Below are 21677 nucleotides of genomic sequence, written 5' to 3'. Positions count from 1 at the left end.
TGCAGAGCATTTCTCCCAAATGTTAGGAAAATCAGGTTCTTCTCAGTGTCCAGAACGGCTCTTATGTATGAGATATATTCTGCAGATCATTCGTTGCACCCCACATATCCTGCAGATCGTTACCCCTACATATCCTGCAGATCGTTACCCCCACATATTCTGCAGACTGTTCGTAGCACCCCACATATCCTGCAGATCGTTACCCCCACATATTCTGCAGATTGATCATAGCACCCCACATATCCTGCAGATCGTTACCCCCACATATTCTGCAGATTGATCATAGCACCCCACATATTCTGCAGATCGTTACCCACACATAGTCTGCAGATTGTTCGTTGCACCCCCATATTCTGCAGATCGTTACCCCCACATATTCTGCAGATCGTTCGTTGCACCCCACATATTCTGCAGATCGTTACCCCCACATATTCTGCAGATCGTTCGTTGCACCCCACATATTCTGCAGATCGTTACCCCCACATATTCTGCAGATTGTTCGTTGCACCCCCATATTCTGCAGATCGTTACCCCCACATATTCTGCAGATCGTTCGTTGCACCCCACATATTCTGCAGATCGTTCGTTGCACCCCACATATTCTGCAAATCATTCATTGCACCCCACATATTCTGCAGATCGTTAGCCCTCACATATTCTGCAGATCATTGCCCCCCACATCTGGCACCAAGGAGGTATATGTTCTATTGCATTGGTGCCAGCGGCTAATGAGGAAGTGATTTACACCCATGCAAAGTACCAAGAAGCAGGATCATGCTAATTAAGGTGACGGCTGCTCTTTAATTAAGCAGCAATTCCTCCCTGAAGTTGCTTTTCTCATGCAAATCTGGAGAGGTTGCCTGACACAACAGCTCTATTGCCCATAGCTGAACCCCAATCTCAGGGTGTTAATCCTCTGTGCTGCCATTGTTGGGAGGATGTTGGACGTGTAGTAATTCCCAGTCTTCTGCTCACGCTTGAAGTCTTTGCCAGTTTTAAAAGTGGGTTCCCGCCAAGTGATGTGAAGGATTATCAGACACTGGGGAAATGGGACGACTCAATTCAGACAAGGACCAAGTGGAATCAACTTCATGTCTTCCATAAACATGGAGGTGATAGGAGCCATTTTCTGGTGTATACAGAGATACATGATAAGATTCTGTCTACAGCCACCACTAGAGGGAGCTCCCTGTATACAGAGATGCATGATAAGATTCTGTCTTGAGCCACCACTAGGGGGAGCTCCCTGTATACAGAAATACATGATAAGATTCTGTCTGCAGCCACCACTAGGGGGAGCTCCCTGTATACAGAGATACATGATAAGATCCTGTCTGCAGCCACCACTAGGGGGAGCTCCCTGTATACAGAGATACATGATAAGATCCTGTCTGCAGCCACCACTAGGGGGAGCTCCCTGTATACAGAGATACATGATAATATTCTGTCTGCAGTCACCACTAGGGGGAGCTCCCTGTATACAGAGATACATGATAAGATCCTGTCTGCAGCCACCACTAGGGGGAGCTCCCTGTATACAGAGATACATGATAAGATTCTGTCTGCAGCCACCACTAGGGGGAGCTCCCTATATACAGAGATACATGATAAGATTCTGTCTGCAGCCACCACTAGGGGGAGCTCCCTGTATACAGAGATACATGATAAGATCCTGTCTGCAGCCACCACAAGGGGGAGCTCCCTGTATACAGAGATACATGATAAGATTCTGTCTGCAGCCACCACTAGGGGGAGCTCCCTATATACAGAGATACATGATAAGATTCTGTCTGCAGCCACCACTAGGGGGAGCTTCCTGTATATAGGAAGACATACTGATAGGGAATCTAGATTGTGAGCCCCGATGGGGACAGCGACGATAATGTATGTAAAGCGCTGCGGAATATGTTAGCGCTATATAAAAATAAAGATTATTATTATTAAAAGATTATTATTATTAGAGAGATACAGTACAGACCAAAAGTTTGGACACACCTTCTCATTTAAAGCTTTTTCTGTATTTTCATGACTATGAAAATTGTACATTCACACTGAAGGCATCAAAACTATGAATTAACACATGTGGAATTATATACTTAACAAAAAAGTGTAAAACAACTGAAAATATGTCTTATATTCTAGGTTCTTCAAAGTAGCCACCCTTTGCTTCGATAACTGCTTTGCACACTCTTGGCATTCTCTTGATGAGCTTCAAGAGGTAGTCACCGGAAATGGTCTTCACTTCACAGGTGGGCCCTGTCAGGTTTAATAAGTGGGATTTCTTGCCTTATAAATGGGGTTGGGACCATCAGTTGTGTTGTGCAGAAGTCTGGTGGATGCACAGCTGATAGTCCTACTGAATAGACTGTTAGAATTTGTATTATGGCAAGAAAAAAGCAGCTAAGTAAAGAAACACGAGTGGCCATCATTACTTTAAGAAATGAAGGTCAGTCAGTCCGAAAAATTGAGCAAACTTTGAAAGTGTCCCCAAGTGCAGTTGCAAAAACCATCAAGCGCTACAAAGAAACTGGCTGACATGAGGACCACCCCAGGAAAGGAAGACCAAGAGTCACCTCTGCTTCTGAGGATAAGTTTATCTGAGTCACCAGCCTCAGAAATCGCAGGTTAACAGCAGCTCAGATTAGAGACCAGGTCAATGCCACACAGAGTTCTAGCAGCAGACACATCTCTACAACAACTGTTAAGAGGAGACTTTGTGCAGCAGGCCTTCATGGTAAAATAGCTGCTAGGAAACCACTGCTAAGGACAGGCAACAAGCAGAAGAGACTTGTTTGGGCTAAAGAACACAAGGAATGGACATTAGACCAGTGGAAATCTGTGCTTTGCTCTGATGAGTCCAAATTTGAGATCTTTGGTTCCAACCACCGTGTCTTTGTGCGACGCAGAAAAGGTGAACGGATGGACTCTACATGCCTGGTTCCCACCGTGAAGCATGGAGGAGGAGGTGTGATGGTGTGGGGGGGCTTTGCTGGTGACACTGTTGGGGATTTATTCAAAATTGAAGGCATACTGAACCAGCATGGCTACCACAGCATCTTGCAGCGGCATGCTATTCCATCCAGTTTGCGTTTAGTTGGACCATCATTTATTTTTCAACAGGACAATGACCCCAAACACCTCCAGGCTGTGTAAGGGCTATTTGACCAAGAAGGAGAGTGATGGGGGGCTACGCCAGATGACCTGGCCTCCACAGTCACCAGACCAGAACCCAATCGAGATGGTTTGGGGTGAGCTGGACCGCAGAGTGAAGGCAAAAGGGCCAACAAGTGCTAAGCATCTCTGGGAACTCCTTCAAGATTGTTTGAGGACCATTTCCGGTGACTACCTCTTGAAGCTCATCAAGAGAATGCCAAGAGTGTGCAAAGCAGTCATCAAAGCAAAAGGTGGCTACTTTGAAGAACCTAGAATATAAGACATATTTTCAGTTGTTTCACACTTTTTTGTTAAGTATATAATTCTACATGTGTTAATTCATGAAAATACAGAAAAATCTTTAAATGAGAAGGTGTGTCCAAACTTTTGGTCTGTACTGTACATGATAAGATCCTGTCTGCACTAACCACTAGGGGGAGCTCCCTATATACAGAAATACATGAGAAGATCCTGTCTGCAGCCACCTCTAGGGGGAGCTCCCTGTATACAGAGATACATGATAAGATTCTGTCTGCAGTCACCACTAGGGGGAGCTCCCTATATACAGAGATACATGATAAGATTCTGTCTGCAGTCACCACTAGGGGGAGCTCCCTATATACAGAGATGCATGATAAGATTCTGTCTGCAGCCACCACTAGGGGGAGCTCCTGTATACAGCGATACATATAAGATTCTGTCTGCAGCCACCACTAGGGGGAGCTCCCTGTATACAGAGATACATGATAAGATCCTGTCTGCAGCCACCACTAGGGGGAGCTCCCTGTATACAGAGATACATGATAAGATTCTGTCTGCAGCCACCACTAGGGGGAGCTCCCTGTATACAGAGATACATGATAAGATTCTGTCTGCAGCCACCACTAGGGGGAGCTCCTGTCTAGGGCTCTGCTATGAGCTACTGGGGCACAGGGGCCCCCTGTGATATCTACCCCATAACAGCGCCCTCCTCTGGACATTACCGGCAGCGACACCGTCACTTAATGGCAGGCACACACCGGTGACTTTGTGACCCCGTTAACCCATCGTTTCCCGGGTGCCGATCTGTTGATGGTTTTGCTGCTGTCCTCTAATGGCGGTGGCGTACTTGGATGGTGACCAGGGAGGCGCGCGGCCGCGTCCTATCTCGCCGGCTGCTATTTGCGGCCCGGCCTGTGTTTATTTTATTCTTAGCCTGTGGAATCCTTTCACAGGAAAAGCCTAAAACAGCAGCAGCTATTTATAAGGTTGTGTGCGGAGTACACACACAGAATTGTCTCCATTCACAACACAGCGGCCATCTTTCATGGGAACCCGGCCACGTCCTATTACCATGGCGATTGTGTTTACTAGGCTCACGCTCATCAGGATTTAGTGTCTAGACTGGAACTTTACTACGTGAGAAAAAGCCATAGTGAACGGCGCGGGTGTGCACGTCGTGGTGTGGGAGAGCGGCACTGGGGACGGTAACGCGGCACAACGGCCGTCTACGACCAGCAGAGCCATCGGCCATAAGATCAGCAGCAGACGTGACCAGGGCACCATTCATGTCTAGTTGGGTGCGTCGTACCACAATGCAGACACATCAGATTAGATTGGATCTCCTCTTATATGGTGAAGGTGGAAAGATCAGCAGAGCAATTGGGCTGTGCCCGAGGGGGCGACAGTTGAGGGGCACAAGGGTCTCGTTCATGCTCTATGTAGATAAAGAAGAGCAAGGGGGAATCTGTCAAAAACCCAAAGCTGTTACTTTAATCATTTCATTGTCTGTGATTAAACCACATCTATGGTCCGCCACATCTGTGGTCCGCCACATCTGTGGTCCGCCTCATTTATGGTCCACCTCATCTATGGTCCACCACATCTGTGGTCCACCTCATCTATGGTCCACCTCATCTATGGTCCACCTCATCTATGGTCCACCACATCTGTGGTCCACCTCATCTATGGTCCACCTCATCTATGGTCCACCACATCTGTGGCCCACCTCATCTATGGTCCACCTCATCTATGGTCCACCACATCTATGGTCCACCTCATCTATGGTCCACCTCATCTATGGTCCACCACATCTGTGGTCCTCCCGGTCTATTGTCCATCCCATCTATGGTCTACCACATCTATGGCCACCACATCTATGGTTCACCACATCTATTGTCCACCTCGTCTATTGACCACCACATCTATGGTTCAGCCAGTCTATTGTCCACCTCATCTGTGGTCCTCCCGGTCTATTGTCCATCCCATCTATGGTCCACCACATCTATGGTCCACCTCATCTATGGTCCACCACATCTATGGTCCACCTCATCTATGGTCCACCACATCTGTGGTCCACCTCATCTATGGTCCACCTCATCTATGGTCCACCACATCTGTGGTCCTCCCGGTCTATTGTCCATCCCATCTATGGTCCACCCCATCTATGGTCTACCACATCTATGGCCACCACATCTATAGTTCACTACATCTATAGTCCACCTCGTCTATTGACCACCACATCTATGGTTCAGCCAGTCTATTGTCCACCACGTCTATGGTCCACAACATTTATGGTCCACAACATTTATGGTCCACCACATCTGTGGTCCTCCTAGTCTATTGTCCAACACATCTATTGTTTACCACATCTAAGGTTCAGCCAGTCTATTGTCCACCAGGTCTATGGTCTACCACATCTATGGTCCACCACATCTGTGGTCCTCCCGGTCTATTGTCCATCCCATCTATGGTCCACCCCATCTATGGTCTACCACATCTATGGCCACCACATCTATAGTTCACCACATCTATAGTCCACCTCGTCTATTGACCACCACATCTATGGTTCAGCCAGTCTATTGTCCACCACGTCTATGGTCCACAACATTTATGGTCCACAACATTTATGGTCCACCACATCTGTGGTCCTCCTAGTCTATTGTCCACCACATCTATTGTTTACATCTAAGGTTCAGCCAGTCTATTGTCCACCAGGTCTATGGTCTACCACATCTATGGTCCACCCCGTCTATAGTGGCCCCGTGCACCCCATGTACAGTCCACCCTAGTTATGGAAGCTCATTTCTACCTGTTTTTTGGTATCTCCCAGTATATTGCAGCTCCAGTCCACCCCATCTATAGTCCACCATCTATGGCATCTTCAGTCTACCCCACTTATGCTGGTTCCAGTCCAATCCATCTTTACGGGGGTCTAACTCTTCTTTTCTATGGCATCAGCAGTTCCTTCAATCTATTTGGGATTTTCCATATTTTTCCAATTCCAGTGCAGTCCTATACTGGTTCCAGTCCCTGTGTTGATGAATCCTTCCAGTGCACCACGTGTTATTGCGGTCTGTACTGTACAGAAAGTGAATTTCCGAGCACCCAAACATTGCAGACCTGACTAATCCTGTGATTTATCTAATGCAGGGCTCTGGAGATACTGGGACTATTCATGTGCCTGCAGGGCCAGGGTTTTTTTCTTTTCTTCCTCTTGGTGACTTCAAAGGCCTCCAGGATAAAACACAAATGTAGCACAGAGGCTGCAACACACACACACACACACACACACACACACACGAGCTTCCGCTGCTGAACACACCCACAGGGCAAGTCCAGGAATGCAGCGGCCTCAGCCCTGGCCCTACAGCGTGCGAGAGACAGGAAGTGTCCGCAGTGATGTGTGCACCCCAATATCCCGAGTGTCAGTGTCATTATCCCGTACCCCGAGTGTCAGCATCATTATCCTGTACCCCGAATGTCAGCGTCATTGTCCTGTACCCCGAGTGTCAGTGTCATTATCCCGTACCCCGAGTGTCAGCATCATTATCCTGTACCCCGAGTGTCAGTGTCATTATCCTGTACCCCGAGTGTCAGTGTCATTATCCCGTACCCCGAGTGTCTGCATCATTATCCCGTACCCCGAGTGTCAGCGTCATTATCCTGTACCCCGAGTGTCAGTGTCATTATCCCGTACCCCGAGTGTCAGTGTCATTGTCCTGTACCCCGAGTGTCAGTGTCATTATCCTATACCCCGAGTGTCAGCGTCATTATCCTGTACCCGAGTATCAGCATCATTATCCTGTACCCCGAGTGTCAGTGTCATTATCCCGTACCCCGAGTGTCAGCATCATTATCCTGTACCCCGAGTGTCAGTGTCATTATCCTGTACCCCGAGTGTCAGTGTCATTATCCTGTACCCCGAGTGTCAGCATCATTATCCTGTACCCCGAGTGTCTGCATCATTATCCTGTACCCCGAGTGTCAGCGTCCTTATCCTGTACCCCGAGTGTCAGTGTCATTGTCCTGTACCCCGAGTGTCAGTGTCATTATCCTGTACCCGAGTGTCAGCGTCATTATCCCGTACCCCGAGTGTCAGTGTCATTATCCCGTACCCCGAGTGTCAGCATCATTATCCTGTACCCCGAGTGTCAGTGTCATTATCCTGTACCCCGAGTGTCAGTGTCATTATCCTGTACCCCGAGTGTCAGCATCATTATCCTGTACCCCGAGTGTCTGCATCATTATCCCGTACCCCGAGTGTCAGTGTCATTGTCCTGTACCCCGAGTGTCAGTGTCATTATCCTGTACCCGAGTGTCAGCGTCATTATCCCGTACCCCGAGTGTCAGTGTCATTGTCCTGTACCCCGAGTGTCAGCATCATTATCCTGTAACCGAGTGTCAGTGTCATTATCCCGTACCCCGAGTGTCAGTGTCATTATCCTGTACCCCGAGTGTCAGCATCATTATCCTGTACCCCGAGTGTCAGTGTCATTATCCCGTACCCCGAGTGTCAGTGTCATTATCCTGTACCCGAGTATCAGCATCATTATCCTGTACCCCGAGTGTCAGTGTCATTATCCCGTACCCCGAGTGTCAGCATCATTATCCTGTACCCCGAGTGTCAGCGTCATTATCCTGCACCCCGAGTGTCAGTGTCATTATCCCGTACCCCGAGTGTCAGTGTCATTGTCCCGTACCCTGAGTGTCAGTGTCATTATCCTGTACCCCGAGTGTCAGCGTCATTATCCTGCACCCCGAGTGTCAGTGTCATTATCCCGTACCCCGAGTGTCAGTGTCATTGTCCCGTACCCCGAGTGTCAGTGTCATTGTCCCGTACCCCGAGAGTTAGTGTCATTATCCTGTACCCAGAGTGTCAGTGTCATTATCCTGTACCCCGAGTGTCAGCATCATTATCCTGTACCCGAGGGTCAGCGTCATTGTCCTGTACCCCGAGTGTCAGTGTCATCGTCCTGTACCCCGAGTGTCAATGTCATTGTCCTGTACCCCGAGTGTCAGTGTCATCGTCCTGTACCTCGAGTGTCAGTGTCATCGTCCTGTACCCCAAGTGTTATTATAATTTATCTTTATATTTTAGGAGCAGATGAGATGCAGTGCAGGTAGTTCGGATACAATGTACATAGATAATAAAGAGGTGAATTAGATGTGGGGGATTGTGACAGTGATGACAATGTAAAGCTCTACAGAATATGTTGCGGCCTAATAAAATACACTGAATTACACTAGGTAGGTTAGATACAGTGGGGGAAGATGAGATGCAGTTGAGGTATAGTAGGCTGTGGGGCAGATGAGATGTAGTGGAGGTATATTAGGCTGTGGAGCAGATGAGATGCAGTGGAGGTACAGTAGGCTGTGGGGCAGATGAGATGCAGTGGAGGTACAGTAGGCTGTGGGGCAGATGAGATGTAGTGGTGGTATAGTAGGCTGTGGAGCAGATGAGATGCATTGGAGGTACAGTAGGCTGTAGGGCAGATGAGATGCAGTGGAGGTATAGTAGGCTGTGGGGCAGATGAGATGTAGTGGAGGTATATTAGGCTGTGGAGCAGATGAGATGTAGTGGAGGTATATTAGGCTGTGGAGCAGATGAGATGCAGTGGAGGTATAGTAGGCTGTGGGGCAGATGAGATGCAGTGGAGGTATAGTAGGCTGTGGAGCAGATGAGATGCAGTAGAGGTATATTAGGCTGTGGAGCAGATGAGATGCAGTGGAGGTATAGTAGGCTGTGGGGCAGATGAGATGCAGTGGAGGTATATTAGGCTGTGGAGCAGATGAGATGCAGTGGAGGTACAGTAGGCTGTGGGGCAGATGAGATGCAGTGGAGGTATATTAGGCTGTGGGGCAGATGAGATGCAGTGGAGGTATATTAGGCTGTGGAGCAGATGAGATGCAGTGGAGGTATAGTAGGCTGTGGAGCAGATGAGATGCAGTGGAGGTATATTAGGCTGTGGAGCAGATGAGATGCAGTGGAGGTATATTAGGCTGTGGAGCAGAAGAGATGCAGTGGAGGTATAGTAGGCTGTGGGGCAGATGAGATGCAGTGGAGGTATATTAGGCTGTGGGGCAGATGAGATGCAGTGGAGGTATAGTAGGCTGTGGGGCAGACGAGATGTAGTGGTGGTATAGTAGGCTGTGGGGCAGATGAGATGTAGTGGTGGTATAGTAGGGTGTGGGGCAGATGAGATGTAGTGGTGGTATAGTAGGCTGTGAGGCAGATGAGATGCAGTGGAGGTATAGTAGGCTGTGGGGCAGATGAGATATAGTGGAGGTACAGTAGGCTGTGAGGCAGATGAGATGTAGTGGTGGTATAGTAGGCTGTGGGGCAGATGAGATGTAGTGGTGGTATAGTAGGCTGTGGGGCAGATGAGATGTAGTGGTGGTATAGTAGGGTGTGGGGCAGATGAGATGTAGTGGTGGTATAGTAGGCTGTGGGGCAGATGAGATGCAGTGGTGGTATAGTAGGCTGTGGGGCAGATGAGATGCAGTGGAGGTACAGTAGGCTGTGGAGCAGATGAGATGTAGTGGTGGTATAGTAGGCTGTGGGGCAGATGAGATGTAGTGGTGGTATAGTAGGCTGTGGGGCAGATGAGATGCAGTGGAGGTATATTAGGCTGTGGAGCAGATGAGATGCAGTGGAGGTACAGTAGGCTGTGGGGCAGATGAGATGCAGTGGAGGTATATTAGGCTGTGGGGCAGATGAGATGCAGTGGAGGTATATTAGGCTGTGGAGCAGATGAGATGCAGTGGAGGTATAGTAGGCTGTGGAGCAGATGAGATGCAGTGGAGGTATATTAGGCTGTGGAGCAGATGAGATGCAGTGGAGGTATATTAGGCTGTGGAGCAGATGAGATGCAGTGGAGGTATAGTAGGCTGTGGGGCAGATGAGATGCAGTGGAGGTATATTAGGCTGTAGGGCAGATGAGATGCAGTGGAGGTATAGTAGGCTGTGGGGCAGATGAGATGTAGTGGTGGTATAGTAGGCTGTGGGGCAGATGAGATGTAGTGGTGGTATAGTAGGGTGTGGGGCAGATGAGATGTAGTGGTGGTATAGTAGGCTGTGAGGCAGATGAGATGCAGTGGAGGTATAGTAGGCTGTGGGGCAGATGAGATATAGTGGAGGTACAGTAGGCTGTGAGGCAGATGAGATGTAGTGGTGGTATAGTAGGCTGTGGGGCAGATGAGATGTAGTGGTGGTATAGTAGGCTGTGGGGCAGATGAGATGTAGTGGTGGTATAGTAGGGTGTGGGGCAGATGAGATGTAGTGGTGGTATAGTAGGCTGTGGGGCAGATGAGATGCAGTGGTGGTATAGTAGGCTGTGGGGCAGATGAGATGCAGTGGAGGTACAGTAGGCTGTGGGGCAGATGAGATGTAGTGGTGGTATAGTAGGCTGTGGGGCAGATGAGATGTAGTGGTGGTATAGTAGGCTGTGGGGCAGATGAGATGTAGTGGTGGTATAGTAGGGTGTGGGGCAGATGAGATGCAGTGGAGGTACAGTAAGTTATGGGGTAGATGAGATGTAGTGGTGGTATAGTAGGCTGTGGGGCAGATGAGATGCAGTGGAGGTACAGCAGGCTGTGGGGCAGATGAGATGTAGTGGTGGTATAGTAGGCTGTGGAGCAGATGAGATGCAGTGGTGGTATAGTAGGCTGTGGGGCAGATGAGATGCAGTGGAGGTACAGTAAGTTATGGGGTACATGAGATGCAGTGGAGGTACAGTAGGCTGTGGGGCAGATGAGATGTAGTGGTGGTATAGTAGGCTGTGGGGCAGATGAGGTGTAGTGGAGGTATAGTAGGCTGTGGGGCAGATGAGATGCAGTGGAGGTATAGTAGGCTGTGGGGCAGATGAGATGCAGTGGAGGTATAGTAGGCTGTGCAGCAGATGAGATGCAGTGGAGGTATAGTAGGCTGTGGGGCAGATGAGATGCAGTGGAGGTACAGTAGGCTGTGGGGCAGATGAGATGCAGTGGAGGTAAAGTAGGCTGTGGGGCAGATGAGATGCAGTGGAGGTACAGTAGGCTGTGGGGCAGATGAGATGTAGTGGTGGTATAGTAGGCTGTGGGGCAGATGAGATGTAGTGGTGGTATAGTAGGCTGTGGGGCAGATGAGAGGCTGTGGAGGTATAGTAGGCTGTGGGGCAGATGAGATGCAGTGGAGGTACAGTATGCTGTGGGGCAGATGAGATGTAGTGGTGGTATAGTAGGCTGTGGGGCAGATGAGATGTAGTGGTGGTATAGTAGGCTGTGGGGCAGATGAGATACAGTGGAGGTATATTAGGCTGTGGGGCAGATGAGATGCAGTGGAGGTATAGTAGGCTGTGGGGCAGATGATATGCAGTGGAGGTACAGTAGGCTGTGGGGCAGATGAGATGTAGTGGTGGTATAGTAGGCTGTGGGGCAGATGAGATGCAGTGGAGGTACAGTAGGCTGTGAGGCTGATGAGATGCAGTGGAGGTACAGTAGGCTGTGGGGCAGATGAGATGCAGTGGAGGTACAGTAGGCTGTGGGGCAGATGAGATGTAGTGGTGGTATAGTAGGCTGTGGGGCAGATGAGATGCAGTGGAGGTACAGTAGGCTGTGAGGCTGATGAGATGCAGTGGAGGTACAGTAGGCTGTGGGGCAGATGAGATGCAGTGGAGGTACAGTAGGCTGTGGGGCAGATGAGATGCAGTGGAGGTCGGTGCTTGCTCCCTGTTGTCGGCCATGCAGGGTGCATCAGGAATGCAGACAGAATATAATGTCACTTTGCCCCGCGCTGTCATTTCTGGAGTGAGAGGTCAGTCTAGGACGACCCTTTACCTAGGAGGAATGCGGGTGGGGGAGGGCACAGGGCCATTAACACTTGGTATTCCGCACAGTCCCGGCACTGAAGGGGTTGATGAGGTGTATTAGGGATAGAGGGTCTTTCCCACACCAAGTCCAGCCCTCAGAGCTTCCTCCACCCCCAGCTCCCTCCTCCACCGCCTCCTCTACCTTCTTCCCAGTCGCTTCTCCCGAGAGTTGAGAGCGGACGCTGCAGGCTCTGTGTTTTCTTGGGGTGTAGATCCTATCACACCTGAGCACCATTGTGCTGGCATGAAGAGGGGGTCTCCGAGCCCCCAGACCAGGAGGATCAGGCGTCACACGAACACCAGAAGCCATATCTGGCAGGGGATTCATACAAAGGATTGTCCCTGGCAGCTCCAGAAAGTCACTGAGAAACTCCTGATCTGTCTGACTGCAGCCCCAGCGCTGACCTGATCTCCCGGGGTGGATTTGCCTTCAGGGATCTTCTTGCATGGACTTGTCCTGGGGAATCCCTTGGTCTGGAATTATCAGAAGAAATCCTCCCACTTGCGTTTGTCCTGAGGGATCTCCTACCTTGGACTTCTCCTGGAGGATCTCCTGGTTTGGACTTGTCCTGGGGGATCTCCTGGTTTGGACTTGTCCTGGGGGATCTCCTACCTTGGACTTCTCCTGGAGGATCTCCTACCTTGGACTTGTCCTGGGGGATCTCCTGGTTTGGACTTGTCCTGGGGGATCTCCTGGTTTGGACTTATCCTGGAGGATCTCCTGATTTGGACTTGTCCTGGGGGATCTCCTGGTTTGGACTTGTCCTGTGGGATCTCCCGGTTTAGACTTGTTTTGAGGGATCTCCTGCATTGGACTTGTCCTGAGGAATCTCCTGCATTGGACTTGTCCTGAGGAATCTCCTGCATTGGACTTGTCCTGTGGAATCTCCTGCATTGGACTTGTCCTGAGGGATCTCCTGCATTGGACTTGTCCTGAGGGATCTCCAGGTATTGGATTTTATCTAAGGTTTTCCTCGCTTGGACTTGATCTGAGGCATCTTGTTTGGATATACTGTAAGGGATGTACCCTGGGATTCAGTTCAGATCCTATGGGCAGAGAGAGCCCTTGTCAGAGGTAAGCTTCTCCCACCATTGGAAACCTACTGTAGAGGCTCAGTCTTCATCAGTTACTCAGGAACCGTGTACTGTGCCGCAGAGCTTACACTCTATTACAAGGGGGCAATAATATTTCCTGCAACTCCTTATATTATTGATCCTTTTTTTTCTAGTCATTCATGTTTCCTGTAGAATTTTCAATTATTTACTTATTATTTGTTTAGGGGGTTGTGACAAATAATGACGACCACCTGTGCCTCTCCAGCTGCAATGGGATTATAACTTGCCTGTATGCTTTGTCAGAATGATGGGAGTTGTAATTTTGTGACAGCTGAAGAGGCACAGGTAGCAGAACACTACAGTGATAGATGGGTATAGATGGATGGTTGCAGCAGCTGGACTGAGAATGTGTCTGGTGGTGTAAAACCTTATACACATCAGTTCCCCTCCTCATCCTCCTTTGTGGTTTCTGGATGCTCTCAGGTGGTACCTGTACACATTATGGAGAATGATTGTATACACGTTGCTGTAGGACTGTAACTTCCAGCATGCTCTATAGCTGCTGTCCCCTTCATCCCTCGCTGTATCCCTCATAGATGGAACGTTCGGAGCTTGTTTACACTTACTTGATACAATGTATCACTGGCACAATGGCCGCTGCTTCTCCTGTGCAGATGTTGTCATATGTGATTTTTCTTTTTTTTATTTTCTTTGTCAAAGCTGCCATGTCACCTAGAGGGGGGAGCAGAGATCACCCCCAAGCCTCTCCGCCAGTTGTGCATTGTTTGGAGTCTCTTTCAGGTCTAGACTGTATCTCTGCAGGATCCTGGCAGACAAATGCAAGGAAGAAAAAAGGAACTCTTACATTTGCAACCCAAGCTCTCCCCTCTCAGTACCCTGCGGCTTTCCAGGCCTCTCCTAGCAGTGGGGGACAGCAGGGTAGAGGTGTGGGCTGGTGTCACTTTCATGGTTATATATCTTGCTTTAGTTTGACCTCTTGCAGTCATCCACTTCATAACAAGCACCTACAGACACCCAGGGGGGTGAACACAGGGTGATTGTGCTGTGCAGCATTCCTGCTGCTCTTTCTGGGCCTGGGAGCTATGTCTGTGATGTGAATGGAGTCATAGAGAGCACAGAGATGTTCACATTTCCCTCTTTTCTCAAGTCTTTGTTCCTTTAACCCTCGATAGAAAGTTACTTTCCATCAATCTCACAAGGAAACAGTCAGTATTTACTCTTTGGTTTGTGTACTAATAGGTGGCACAAGATGTTACACCAAGGTGTCCCAGCTGAGATACACAGTGCACAGACCCAGGAGCTTAGGGGGTCCCTTTAGTCCCACCATAAACAGGGACAGCAATATATAAGGACAGAGCCATGATAATTGTGCAGTATTGTGGAGAGCTTTATGAACCTATAATTTTGGATGATCTGGGCACATGTTTTGCATTGGGGTGCGGGAGCCACAAATTATACCCAGGTTAATCCATGCTGCGGAAAGTACTATGTATTCCTGCTGGGGTTTCTTTATTTACTTATATGGATTGTGTATGTGTGTGTGTATATATATATATATATATATATATATATATATATATATATATATATATATATATATATATATATATATATATATATATATATATATATATATATATATATATATATAGCAACTACACCCATATAGACATCCAGCCAATAGATATAAATTTGCAACACATTTTGCAAAAAAAAAAAATCCATGATCTAATAGATACAGTGACAATTTTGGTAATCAATTCCTAAAATCCACCTCTATAGTCCAGATACTAAACTTCCAGGCCACCGTTTAGGACATGCTTGGAAGTTTGTATCACAGGCGCGACTGGAAACTATGGCATCCCCCTTATATCCATAGTTTTGATGGGGCCCACTAGTCACAGCAGAGCCCATAACGTCCCGCACAGGAGAACGCCTTCTTAAATTGATAATCACTTGCTATCATCTCTTTTTAGGATTATTTTACTAAGAAACTTCACAATATAATTAAAAAGTGGCCATTATTAAGCGGCGATGTTCCAGGTTTTCCACATCTAAAGCTTGTGTTACAGACAAGGCCCATGAACACGCTGAGCTTTAATAGACACTCCTTGAGATTGAAGTTTGTCTTTAGGACATCAGACTATCAGTATTCGGTCAGTATTTTTTCCCAGGAGTGGGTGATAAATGCAGAATTGGTGACTTGTTTCTATCAAACCTTTTCTCTGATTGTTCCTCACCTGGTTTTGGCTCCAACTCCTGAGGAAAAATACTGACCGAATACTGACCAGATACTGATAGTGGGGCCTTGGCCTTAGTCTGACCCTAAAATGCAGCCAATTGTGGCGATGTGACATCTAGCGACCATGTGAACGACTGCTCAGCTCTAGACAGGTCTGTGTAATGTGAATATGCCCCTACAGCTCTACTAAATCTGGCAGAATTGATGTAGAATTTCCATAACTCTGAGGGGGAATGTTATGTTCATAGATTACAATCACAGAAATCTCTGAAGCGAAATGACAGAAAGTATCCAGTAAAAGTAAAAAGACTGATACTCTGCACTCTGTAGATATAGTTGTATGTAACTCCCTGAAATAAGGAATCATTTGTGAAACAACTATAGTTCAGAGCAGTATTATAGTAGTTATATTCTTGTACATAGGGGCAGTATTATAGTAGTTATATTCTTGTACATAAGGGCAGTATTATAGTAGTTATATTCTTGTACATAGGAGCAGTATTATAGTAGTTATATTCTTGCACATAGGGGCAGTATTATAGTAGTTATATTCTTGCACATAGGGGCAGTATTATAGTAGTTATATTCTTGTACATAGGGGCAGTATTATAGTAGTTATATCCTTGTACATAGGGGCAGTATTATAGTAGTTATATTCTTGTACATAGGAGCAGTATTATAGTAGTTATATTCTTGTACATAGGGGGCAGTATTATAGTAGTTATATTCTTGTACATAGGGGGCAGTATTATAGTAGTTATATTCTTGTACATAGGAGCAGTATTATAGTAGTTATATTCTTGTACATAGGAGCAGTATTATAGTAGTTATATTCTTGTACATAAGGGCAGTATTATAGTAGTTATATTCTTGTACATAGGAGCAGTATTATAGTAGTTATATTCTTGTACATAGGGGCAGTATTATAGTAGTTATATTCTTGCACATAGGGGCAGTATTATAGTAGTTATATTCTTGTACATAGGGGCAGTATTATAGTAGTTATATCCTTGTACATAGGGGCAGTATTATAGTAGTTATATTCTTGTACATAGGAGCAGTATTATAGTAGTTATATTCTTGCACATAGGGGCAGTATTATAGTAGTTATATTCTTGTACATAGGGGCAGTATTATAGTAGTTATATCCTTGTACATAGGGGCAGTATTATAGTAGTTATATTCTTGCACATAGGGGCAGTATTATAGTAGTTATATTCTTGTACATAGGAGCAGTATTATAGTAGTTATATTCTTGTACATAAGGGCAGTATTATAGTAGTTATATTCTTGTACATAGGGGGGCAGTATTATAGTAGTTATATTCTTGTACATAGGAGCAGTATTATAGTAGTTATATTCTTGTACATAAGGGCAGTATTATAGTAGTTATATTCTTGTACATAGGAGCAGTATTATAGTAGTTATATTCTTGTACATAGGGGCAGTATTATAGTAGTTATATTCTTGCACATAGGGGCAGTATTATAGTAGTTATATTCTTGTACATAGGGGCAGTATTATAGTAGTTATATCCTTGTACATAGGGGCAGTATTATAGTAGTTATATTCTTGTACATAGGAGCAGTATTATAGTAGTTATATTCTTGCACATAGGGGCAGTATTATAGTAGTTATATTCTTGTACATAGGGGCAGTATTATAGTAGTTATATCCTTGTACATAGGGGCAGTATTATAGTAGTTATATTCTTGTACATAGGAGCAGTATTATAGTAGTTATATTCTTGTACATAGGGGCAGTATTATAGTAGTTATATTCTTGTACATAGGGGGCAGTATTATAGTAGTTATATTCTTGTACATAGGGGGGCAGTATTATAGTAGTTATATTCTTGTACATAGGGGCAGTATTATAGTAGTTATATTCTTGTACATAGGGGCAGTATTATAGTAGTTATATCCTTGTACATAGGGGACAGTATTATAGTAGTTATATTCTTGTACATAGGGGCAGTATTATAGTAGTTATATTCTTGTACATAGGGGACAGTATTATAGTAGTTATATTCTTGTACATAGGGGCAGTATTATAGTAGTTATATTCTTGTACATAGGGGCAGTATTATAGTAGTTATATCCTTGTACATAGGGGCAGTATTATAGTAGTTCTATTCTTGTACATAGGAGCAGTATTATAGTAGTTATATTCTTGTACATAGGGGCAGTATTATAGTAGTTATATCCTTGTACATAGGGGACAGTATTATAGTAGTTATATTCTTGTACATAGGGGCAGTATTATAGTAGTTATATTCTTGTACATAGGGGACAGTATTATAGTAGTTATATTCTTGTACATAGGGGCAGTATTATAGTAGTTATATTCTTGTACATAGGGGCAGTATTATAGTAGTTATATCCTTGTACATAGGGGCAGTATTATAGTAGTTATATTCTTGTACATAGGAGCAGTATTATAGTAGTTATATTCTTGTATATAGGGGCAGTATTATAGTAGTTATATTCTTGTACATAGGGGCAGTATTATAGTAGTTATATTCTTGTACATAGGGGCAGTATTATAGTAGTTATATTCTTGTACATAGGGGCAGTATTATAGTAGTTATATTCTTGTACATAGGGGCAGTATTATAGTAGTTATATTCCTGTACATAGGGGCAGTATTATAGTAGTTATATTCCTGTACATAGGGGCAGTATTATAGTAGTTATATTCCTGTACATAGGGGCAGTATTATAGTAGTTATATTCTTGTACATAGGAGCAGTATTATAGTAGTTATATTCTTGTACATAGGGGCAGTATTATAGTAGTTATATTCTTGCACATAGGGGCAGTATTATAGTAATTATATTCTTGTACATAGGGGCAGTATTATAGTAGTTATATCCTTGTACATAGGGGCAGTATTATAGTAGTTATATTCTTGTACATAGGGGCAGTATTATAGCAGTTATATTCTTGTACATAGGGAGCAGTATTATAGTAGTTATATTCTTGTATATAGGGGCAGTATTATAGTAGTTATATTCTTGTACATAGGAGCAGTATTATAGTGGTTATATTCTTGCACATAGGGGGCAGTATTATAGTCGTTATATTCTTGTACATAGGGAGCAGTATTATAGTCGTTATATTCTTGTACATAGGGGGCAGTATTATAGTAGTTATATTCTTGTACATAGGGGGCAGTATTATAGTAGTTATATTCTTGTACATAGGGGGCAGTATTATAGTAGTTATATTCTTGTACATAGGGGGCAGTATTATAGTAGTTATATTCTTGTACATAGGAGCAGTATTATAGTAGTTATATTCTTGTACATAGGAGCAGTATTATAGTAGTTATATTCTGTACATAGGGGGCAGTATTATAGTAGTTATATTCTTGTACATAGGGGGCAGTATTATAGTAGTTATATTCTGTACATAGGGAGCAGTATTATAGTAGTTATATTCTTGTACATAGGGGGCAGTATTATAGTAGTTATATTCTTGTACATAGGAGCAGTATTATAGTAGTTATATTCTTGTACATAGGGGGCAGTATTATAGTAGTTATATTCTGTACATAGGGAGCAGTATTATAGTAGTTATATTCTTGTACATAGGAGCAGTATTATAGTAGTTATATTCTTGTACATAGGGGGCAGTATTATAGCAGTTATATTCTTGTACATAGGGGGCAGTATTATAGCAGTTATATTCTTGTACATAGGGGCAGTATTATAGTAGTTATATTCTTGTACATAGGAGCAGTATTATAGTAGTTATATTCTTGTACATAGAGGCAGTATTATAGTAGTTATATTCTTGTACATAGGGGCAGTATTATAGTAGTTATATTCTTGTACATAGGAGCAGTATTATAGTAGTTATATTCTTGTACATAGGAGCAGTATTATAGTAGTTATATTCTTGTACATAGGAGCAGTATTATAGTAGTTATATTCTTGTACATAGGAGCAGTATTATAGTAGTCATATTCTTGTACATAGGGGCAGTATTATAGTAGTTATATTCTTGTACATAGGGGGCAGTATTATAGTAGTCATATTCTTGTACATAGGGGCAGTATTATAGTAGTTATATTCTTGTACATAGGGGCAGTATTATAGTAGTTATATTCTTGTACATAGGAGCAGTATTATAGTAGTTATATTCTGTACATAGGGGCAGTATTATAGCAGGTTACTGGCACCTTTCTATCATATCCACCCTGTGTATATAGATAGGTTTGTGATAACATACAGTTATGTAGAGACCTCACAGCTCGTCTGCCGCACGTTGACATCGCAGTGGGGGATCCGCAGCCATCGCCGTCCGCACATGATCCAGTCCAGGTCTCTGCAACTTTCTTGTTATATACATGAGAGGATCCAAGAACGCCTCGTTTTTCTCGATCTCCTTTTATCAAGTCCCCGTCTTGTACCTCGGCCAGTGATGGAGAAGAAACAGACGAGGTGCGGGACGACTCAGCTGTCAGACAGAAGACGAAAGAAAAGACGTCTGCGCAGAAACAAAACTAAATATCCATAATCCTGAGAGAGGTCCCCAAGCTTATCACAGCCGGAGCAGACATCTGGCACTGATAGCGGGGGCGAAACACTGACACTCGGGGTGCAGGATAATGACGCTGACACTCGGGGTGCAGGATAATGACGCTGACACTCGGGGTGCAGGATAATGACGCTGACTCTCGGGGTACAGGATAATGACACTGACACTCGGGGTACAGGATAATGACACTGACACTCGGGGTACAGGATAATGACACTGACACTCGGGGTACAGGATAATGACACTGACACTCGGGGTACAGGATAATGACACTGACACTCGGGGTACAGGATAATGATGCTGACACTCGGGGTACAGGATAATGACGCTGACACTCGGGGTACAGGATAATGACGCTGACACTCGGGGTACAGGATAATGACACTGACACTCGGGGTACAGGATAATGACACTGACACTCGGGGTACAGGAGAATGACGCTGACACTCGGGGTACAGGATAATGACGCTGACACTCGGGGTACAGGAGAATGACGCTGATACTCGGGGTACAGGATAATGACCCTGACACTCGGGGTACAGGAGAATGACGCTGATACTCGGGGTACAGGGGAATGACGCTGATACTCGGGGTACAGGAGAATGACGCTGACACTCGGGGTACAGGAGAATGACGCTGACACTCGGGGTACAGGAGAATGACGCTGACACTCGGGGTACAGGAGAATGACGCTGACACTCGGGGTACAGGATAATGACGCTGACACTCGGGGTACAGGAGAATGACACTGACACTCGGGGTACAGGAGAATGACACTGACACTCGGGGTACAGGAGAATGACACTGACACTCTGGGTACAGGAGAATGACACTGACACTCTGGGTACAGGATAATGACGCTGACACTCGGGGTACAGGAGAATGACGCTGATACTCGGGGTACAGGATAATGACCCTGACACTCGTGGTACAGGAGAATGACGCTGATACTCGGGGTACAGGGGAATGACGCTGATACTCGGGGTACAGGAGAATGACGCTGACACTCGGGGTACAGGAGAATGACGCTGATACTCGGGGTACAGGAGAATGACGCTGACACTCGGGGTACAGGGGAATGACGCTGATACTCGGGGTACAGGATAATGACCCTGACACTCGGGGTACAGGAGAATGACGCTGATACTCGGGGTACAGGGGAATGACGCTGACACTCGGGGTACAGGAGAATGACGCTGACACTCGGGGTACAGGAGAATGACGCTGACACTCGGGGTACAGGAGAATGACGCTGACACTCGGGGTACAGGAGAATGACGCTGACACTTGGGGTACAGGATAATGACACTGACACTCGGGGTACAGGATAATGACACTGACACTCGGGGTACAGGAGAATGACGCTGACACTCGGGGTACAGGGGAATGACGCTGACACTCGGGGTACAGGGGAATGACGCTGATACTCGGGGTACAGGATAATGACCCTGACACTCGTGGTACAGGAGAATGACGCTGATACTCGGGGTACAGGAGAATGACGCTGACACTCGGGGTACAGGAGAATGACGCTGACACTCGGGGTACAGGAGAA

General features: G+C 45.8%; 1 protein-coding gene across 5 annotated transcripts in view; it reads left to right on the top strand.

The window, feature by feature from the left end:
• CDON (cell adhesion associated, oncogene regulated) overlaps positions 1-21677 on the top strand; it is a 150967-nt gene that overhangs the window by 91495 nt on the left and 37795 nt on the right. The window contains exon 1 of one of the 5 annotated variants that reach the window (XM_073657339.1): positions 12392-13335. The exons of the other annotated variants lie outside the window; for them this stretch is intronic. The gene's annotated coding sequence lies outside the window, so the exon portion shown is untranslated. Of the gene's footprint in view, positions 1-12391; positions 13336-21677 lie in introns of those variants that run through there. 5 annotated transcript variants of the gene reach the window in all.

This window comes from Phyllobates terribilis, unplaced genomic scaffold (genome assembly GCF_046119375.1).
Source record: "Phyllobates terribilis strain yellow unplaced genomic scaffold, ASM4611937v1 Scaffold_12__6_contigs__length_324123572, whole genome shotgun sequence".
Taxonomy (NCBI): Eukaryota; Metazoa; Chordata; class Amphibia; order Anura; family Dendrobatidae; genus Phyllobates; species Phyllobates terribilis.
The sequence above is the reverse complement of the archived record's forward strand: the minus strand, read 5'-3'. Positions and strand labels throughout refer to the sequence as shown.